This window comes from Dama dama, chromosome 23 (assembly GCF_033118175.1).
Source record: "Dama dama isolate Ldn47 chromosome 23, ASM3311817v1, whole genome shotgun sequence".
NCBI classification, from domain to species: Eukaryota; Metazoa; Chordata; class Mammalia; order Artiodactyla; family Cervidae; genus Dama; species Dama dama.
Window position 1 is genome coordinate 31,465,181 of NC_083703.1, and position 8,318 is coordinate 31,473,498.

The window sequence follows — 8,318 nt, forward strand, 5'->3', positions numbered from 1 at the left end:
GTGGCATTTGTAATATTATTTGCTGTAATTTGTTTCAGTTTCTCTGCCAGGAACCCTGATGTTAAGAACAGTAAATAAAGGGTGTTACGACCTTCACTTGGTGGTTTAGTCGCTAAATCATGTCCGACTCTTTGGGACCCCATTGATTGTAGCCTGCCAGGCTCCTCTGTCCATGGGATTTTCCAGGCAAGAATACTGGAGTGGGTTGCCATTTCCTTCTCCAAGGGATCTTCCCCAACCAGGGATCAAACCTGGGTCTCCTGCATTCTAGGCAGATTCTTTACCAACTGAGCTACCAGGGAAGCCCCATGACCTTCACTTTATGGACACTAAATATTAGTTTCCATTCATAGTGCCTTGCCTTGCTAATCAATTTCTTACTTCCTTTAAAATTGAGATAACAGCTTATCAATGCAATATTCTTTTTTGTTTTTATACAAGAAAGATTTAGAGTATACAGGATTTGGTAAATTCCCATAAATACTAGAATTTGTCTAATAGAAATAAATGCTTGCATAGGGCTTACTCTTAGGAGAATATGATTTTCACGTATTTTTATTCGGCTGTGCTTAAGCTTATTTTTAGGCAGTGAGTCATTCTGATTTCAAATGCTGTTGTAGGCCCCAGGAGGAAATGGTTGCCAGACTCTAGCAAAGGACAGGGAAACAGCACCTCATTCACTCACCTAAACACAGGGCAATCAGTGTACAAATGCCAAAGAGACGAGTCTTTAACCCAGCCCGCAATTTTCGATTTTGTTAAGTACAGAGTGCAGTGAACAGAAGTGGCTGTTGTGATTTTCAAGGGCAATAACAGAGTAAACAAAGGCTGTGATAGGACCTGTTGATCCAGTGGTTAAGAATCTGCCTTGCAATGCAGGGAACGTGGGTTCAATCCCTGGTAAGGGAACTAAGATCCCACTTTCCATGGAGCAACTAAGCCTGTACATTGCAACTAGAGAATCTGTGTGCCCCAACGGAAGATCCTATGTGCTGCACCTAAGACCGGACACAGTCAAATAAATATTAAAAAAAAAAAAAAAAAAGCTGTGATAGTGTCTGTGAAATAGTTATCTTGATAAATTTTAGAGTAGTCCAATGGAACTTTCTGCAGTGCTGGAAGCATTCTGTATCAGTGCTGTTGGAAATGACAGCTACTTGACAAATGTGGCCAGGAAGGATTTGTAATGTGGCTGGTGTAACTGAGGAATTTAATTTTTAATGTCATTCAATTTAATTAATTTGAATTTAAACAATTTCTTATTGCTAGTAGTTTCAGTACTGAACAGATCCAGAGAGAAAATCATCACACTTAATGGGATTAGACTTGTGGAGAATCATTACACAGAATGAAAAATTAGATTTAAGAGATTCTCAGAGTGAGTAAAAATGTCGGAGTCAGACAAGCTGGGTTCAAATCTCAGTTCCATTACTTAACTGATTTTGTGAATTTCATCAGTCTATCATGTCTCCTTTAGCCTGTGTTCTACTTTTCAAAATAAGTGAATAAATACAGTAGTGAACCTAGAGATGATTATACTGAGTGAAGTAAGCCAGACAAAGATAAATATCATATGATATCACTTATATGTGGACTTTAAAAAAATGATACAAATGAACTTATTTACAAAACAGAAAGAGACTTGCAGACATAGAAAACAAACTTGTGGCTACTAAAGGGGAGTGGGGAAGGGATAAATTAGGAGTTTGGGGTTAACAGATATACACTATTGTTTATAAAATAGATAATCAATAAAGACTTACTGTATAGCATAGGGCACTAAACTCAATATCTTGCAATAATCTATAATGGAAGAGGATGTAAGAAAAGAATATGTATATATTTATGTGTGTGTCTACACACACACACACATAATTGAGTCATTTTATTGTACACCTGAAACTGACACAACATTGTAAATCAACCATATTTCAACAAAAAAATTTTAAAAACTAGAGTAGTGCACAATAAATTACCATTCAGGAAAATGTAGCACTGTCAAAATATTTTACTCTTACTAAAATAAACGGATAAATTGTTGACAAATGCTCTTTCTAAAGACACTCGCAGGAGAATTTTATTATTAATAATAATATAATTACACAACATTTGAGTTCTTAGAACATTCCAGCTACATGGTTATCTTGTCCTATCCTCACAATAACTATACAAATGTGGTGATGTTAGTACTGCTGCTGCAAAGTCGCTTCAGCCGTGTCCGACTCTGTGCGACCCGTTAGACGGCAGCCCACCAGGCTCCGCCGTCCCTGGGATTCTCCAGGCAAGAACACTGGAGTGGGTTGCCATTTCCTTCTCCAATGCATTAAAGTGGAAAGTGAAAGGGAAGTCGCTCAGTCATGTCCGACTGTTCGCGACCCCATGGACTGCAGCCCACCAGGCTCCTCCGTCCATGGGATTTTCCAGGCAAGAGTACTGGAGTGGGTTGCCACTGCCTTCTCTGTTGTTAGTATTAGCTCCATTCTAACAGGTGGTTTTTCAGACTGAGAAATTAAGTAACATTCTCAAAGGTAATAGAAATACAATTAAAGGTAAGTACTAGAAACACAATTTGAATTCGGGTCTCTTCAGTTCCCAAGAAAGTGTTCTTTGGTGTGTGCTTTACTGACTCTATACATAGAGGTAATAGAAACTGTCATGTCCATTTCTGAAAATAAGGTGCTCCAGATGTTCTGATAATCCCTCCCACTAAAAAAAATCTAGAAATGCAAAGAAAATATAACAAACCTCCTATGAAATGCATGCCTGAGCCTGCACAAATACAAGCGAAATCCCCAAGATTCAAAGTTAAAAGAGAACTAAAAACATAGCTGGCAAGTAAAGAAGTAGCCCAAGTACAAGTAACCCAAGAAAACAGACTTGATCAAAATTTAAATCTTTCTTATTTCAAAGGACACTAAAGAGGAAGGGAAAAAACTACCCAAAGAATCGGAGAAAATATTTGCAAATCATATACCTGACAAGGGCAATAAAAAGACAATCTCATTTAAAAATGAGCAAAAGATTTAAATAGACACTTCTCCAAAGAGGATACACAAATGGCCAAAAAGCATATGAAAAGATGTTCAATATTACTAGTCACCAGAAAATGAAAATCAAAACCGCAATGAGATCACCTCACACCTGTTAGAATAGCTATCATTCAGAAGATAAGACATAAGTGCTGGTGAGAATGTGAAGAAAAGGAATCCCTTGTTCAGTGTTGGTAGAATTCTAAGCGGTCCATCCATTCTGGAGAACTCTATGTAGGTTCTCCAAAATTAAGAAATAGAACTACCATAAGATCTGGTGATCCCATTTGTAGATATATATTCAAAGGAAATGAAAACAGGTTATTGAAGAGACATATGCACTACCATGGTTACTGCAACATTATCCATACTAGCCAAGATATGGAAATAATCTAAATATCCATGAATAGAGAGGATATGGTACACACACACACACACATGCTGTTCAGTCTCTCAGTCATGTCTGACTCTTCACAACCCCATGGACTGCAGCACGCCAGGCTTCCCTGTCCTTCACCATCTCCCAGAGTTTGCTCAGACTCATGTCCATTGAGTCGGTAATGCCATTCAACCATCTTATCCTCCATCGTCGCCTTCTGCTCCTGCCTTCAACTTTCCCCAGCATCAGGGTCTTTTCCAAGACATACACATACACACATATTGGAACACTATTCATCCACGGGAATAAAGGAAACCCTTCTACTTGTGACAACTTGGATGGACCTTGAGGACATAAGTGAGGTAAGTTAGGCAGAGAAAGATAAATACTATATAATGACAAATAGAGACACAAATGTAGGGGACAACGTATGGACACCGAGGGGGAATTGGGGAGTGAGATGAATTGGGAGATTGGGATTATATATGTACACTATGGATACTATGTATAAGATAGATAACTAATGAGAACCTACTGCATACCACAGGGAAGTCTACTGAATGTTCTTGGTGACCTAAACGGGAAGGAAATTCAAAAAAGAGGGGAGATATGTATAGGTATAGCTGATTCACTGCACTCTACAGGAGAAACCAACACAACATTGTAAAGCAACCATACTCCAATAAAATCATTTTCAAAAATTCCTTATATGTGAAATCTCAAAAAAATGAAATCAGGAAAAACAAACAGATGGAATGGTGGTTATTTGGGTCTGGGATATGAGAGAGATGTTATTTAAGGGTACATACTTCCAACTAGTGGATAAATATGTCCTGGAGATCTAATACACAGTATAAAGACTACAGACAACAGAACTGTATTATAGATGGTATGGTAAACATTAAATTTCCTAAGAGAGTAGGTCTTAATTGTTCCCACCTCTAGAAGAAATGATAATTCTGTAATGCAACAGAGGTGTTAGCTAATGCTACAATAGCAACCACATGACTATAAATGTATCAAGTAAGTAAAAAAAAATCTGTTTCACCTAAACTATCAACCCAGAACAATGTTAAATAAAGCTATTTTAGGCAGACAAAAGCAGAGTCACCACCCATAAGCCTTACTTAATGAAACTGCTAAAGTATGTACCTCAAAAGTTCCAGAAGCAAGGTCTGGAATGCAAAAAAAAAGAAAAAGAAAGAATGTACAGAAAAGGCAAAAAAAAAAAAAAAAAAGCTAAACATCTCGATAAATGAATATAGAGCTATCTATTGCTGGCTTTGCAGTTAGGTGGGTTGGTAGGGATTCAGATAAGATTTTCCTGAGCTGTCCACAGCACTAAACTCTGCCCTGAATATTATCACTGGATACCTAGAATAACCTGAGTGATTTTAGCCATTCCTCTGTGTATGTGTGCACACGCACGTGCATGCATGTGTGCATGCTTTCAAAGGGCTCATAAAGGCCTGACAACATTTTCTTCTAATTCGCTGGTATCTTATTGTTCCTTTGCCAGAAACCTTGCAGTGAGTTCATCTAGTTCTGAATAGTCAGCACCTGCTCTGTTTTACTCACAAATTCTATTTACTGGGTGGTACAACCAGTAACAGATATTGCCAAACCTAAGAAGATTCTATGATTCTAGAATTGCAGATGAAAATTCGCAATTATTTACTTAGGCTTTGGAGATCACTGAAAACAAACACTGTTTAAATCAACAGCTTCTTTCTACTGCAGGATAGTAACATCATTTTTAATATCACTGATAATTATCACAAGCATATTGGTTTTAAAACAGTTAAACCCTAAACTTGTTACATAGGATATGTAGTCATTGAATTAACTTATTCTTTTTCTTCCATATCAGAGTTTATAATTATTTATGTTCAATGATTTACTGATAAGGTGAAAGGACTGAGAAAATAATTTTGACTGTTGGATGGAAAAAACACTTTTCAGGGTCCATGCTAGCGTTAATGCTAAGTAACTTTCAGTCGTGTCCAACTCTTTGCGACCCATAGATTGTAGCCCACCAGGCTCCTCTCTCCATAGGATTTTCCAGGCAAGAATACTGGAGTCGGTTGCCATTTCCTTCTCCCAGGGATCTTCCTGAAACAGGGATCGAACTAGTGTCTCTTATGTCTCCTGCGTTGGCAGGCGGGTTCCTTACTACTAGCGCCACCTGGGAAGCCCTTCAGAGTCCATAGAGATCATGATAAAGTAGATTAAGTAGATTAGATTCACAATCTAATGTGAATGAAGTTTTCTTTTAACCACAATTACTGCCCATAGAATGGTGATCCGTCTGCAATCAGTGGGTTGTCATCTTCAAGGGAGAGAGCTACAAAACAGGTGATCAACCCAAGTTGAGCTACCTTTTAAAAAAATAAGTATGTAAGGGACTTCCCTGGTGGTCCAGTGGCTAAGACTCCAAGCTCCCAATGCAGGGGGCTTGGGTTCAATCCTTGGTCAGGGAACTAGATGCCACACGCTGCAACTAAAAGTTCACCTGCCACAAGAAATATCAAAAATCCCACATGCTGTAACTAAGACCCAGCACAGCCAAATAAATATTTTTTTAAAAGTATGTAAATAAAAGGGTTATGTTCTAACAGTTTGATAGCTGAAGTTGACTATTCCAAATACCCATGCTCATTTGAAAGAAGTTGCCTTCTTAATAAACAGAGGTTACTTCACTGCCTTCATGCATGGGGCATTCAGAACACATGCCAAACATTTATTTTTATTAGCCATTCACTTGTTTAATTTCTTTTGGCAGTTGTGGTTTTTACAGCATACATGATATGACTAATTTATGTTTTCCTAATTGGACAGCTAAATATTCCTGTATATATTAATTTTGCACAGTGTCTAGATGTTTCCAGAGAAGTCTAATAAACTAATTAAGCAAACCAACACACAATCCAATTTATGATTCATCCATCATTCATCTGCCACTGATTCCAATATGCCCTTGCTTCCCTGGTGTGCATGAGTTAGCAGAATATATAAGGAGAAAAACAATGCTATAACCATGCCTTGTATTAGATTTCTTGCACTGGCTGATAATCAATATTAGCAAGTTATAATTCCATTAAAGAAATAGCGGTACAATATCCAACACTAGTCTTCCCTGGTTGCTCAGCTGGTAAAGAACCTGCCTGCAATGCGGGAGACCTGGGTTCAATCCCTAGGTGGGGAAAATCCCCTGGAGAAGGGAATGGCTACCCAATCCAGTATTCTGGCCTGAAGAATTTCATGGACTGTATTTCATGTCCATAGGGTTGGACACGACTGAGTGACTTTCACTTTCACCTTATGGAAAAACTTTGGTTTTTCCAGTAATCCTGGATGGACGTGAGAGTTGGACCATAAAGAAAGCAGAGCCCCCAAAGAACTTATGCTTTTGAACTGTGGTGTTGGAGAAGACTCTTGAGAGTCCTTTGGACTGCAAGAAGATCAAACCAGTCAATCTTAAAGGAAATCAGTCCTGAATATTCATTGGAAGGACTGATGCTGAAGCTCCAATACTCTGGCCACCTGATGCGAAGAACTGACTCTTTGGAAAAGACCCTGGTGTTGGGAAAAATTAAAAGCAGAAGAAGGGGATGACAGAGGATGAGATGGCTGGATGGCATCACTGCTGACTTGAAGGACATGAGTTGATCAAGTTCCGGGAGTTAGTGATGGACAGGGAGGCCTGGTATGCTGCAGTTCATGGGGTCGCAAAGAGTCAGAACTGAACTGAACTGATTCAACATTGGGCTCAACACCTTACATTGTGTGTTCTGAGGCTAACTAGCATTAGAATTACCAATTTATGAAAATGAATTTGTCAATTTCCTCCCCACCTCTATGTAATGATGGAGGACAGGTGTCTTCAGTGTTCAGTGTAGACAGGAAGAGGAGATCTTATAAGTCTTCTCATTTTTTTGATCAGAAACTGAGCCTGAAGTACAAAGAACAGTGTTTAGCCTCTGGAGTTGATTGGAAGCATAGGCATTTGCTTTCATTAATGCTTCCATTGAAATAACCCAACTCTAGCAACAGACAACTGTTTATTCCTCTTACCAGAATATTAGTGTAAAATTTGGAAATATTTTGAAAATCTCCTTTGGAAATATTTTACAGACAGGTAGATTATATGAACATAAGGGAGTATATGATATAAATGTATCCAGAAGATTAACAATGTCTTAAATATTTGTTATTGTTAATAAAGCCATAAGTCTGGTAATCTGCCCAAAGTACTTAAAGATTTCCCAATTTAACATTCTAACCAACTGCATTCCAAGGAGTTATGCCAAAAATACAGAACTGCAAATCCTGATGATCATTATCTAAAATATAACCCCTAAGGAGTAGAGAAAATGTAAAACTACCTGCAAAAAATTATTAGAAATACCAAGAGATAAAATTAGCCTGCTCTCTTTTGACTGAAATATTTCCTTATCCCTGGAATTCTCTGGCCAAACTAAATTACAAATTTAAGTCTCTTCCACAGAATAATCAGGAGGTCTTAGGGAAGTCTATAATAGATTGCCACCTGCTGGTTGATTTTCTGAGGTTTCATGATCTGCCATTTTGAAGGTGTTGTTCAAAATATATCTCCACAGATAAACTTGATATTGGAAGATGAGAAATGACCCATGTTGTTTGTATTTTTATTAGATTTCCAAACCACAGCTTGAAAATCAGAGGTGTTTAGCTGTGTCACAGATATGGTGGTTGGGCTGAGTGGCGTGTTAATCTCACCTTCCTGATTATGTCTCTTGATTTTCTTTCAAGTTGCTATGTATTCCGGTGGCCAGACCAAGAGTGAACACAGGGCAGGGATAGGGGAAGAAAAGAAAGAATCACTGGCTAGGACCCGTAGGGGGTGGCACCACTTATGAGACACATGTCTT

General features: G+C 38.3%; 1 non-coding gene across 1 annotated transcript; it reads right to left on the reverse strand.

The window, feature by feature from the left end:
- Positions 1-230: 230 nt before the first annotated feature.
- On the reverse strand, positions 231-302 carry TRNAS-AGA (transfer RNA serine (anticodon AGA)). The gene has a single exon. It is a non-coding gene; the product is annotated as a tRNA-Ser (tRNA).
- Positions 303-8,318: the final 8,016 nt, after the last annotated feature.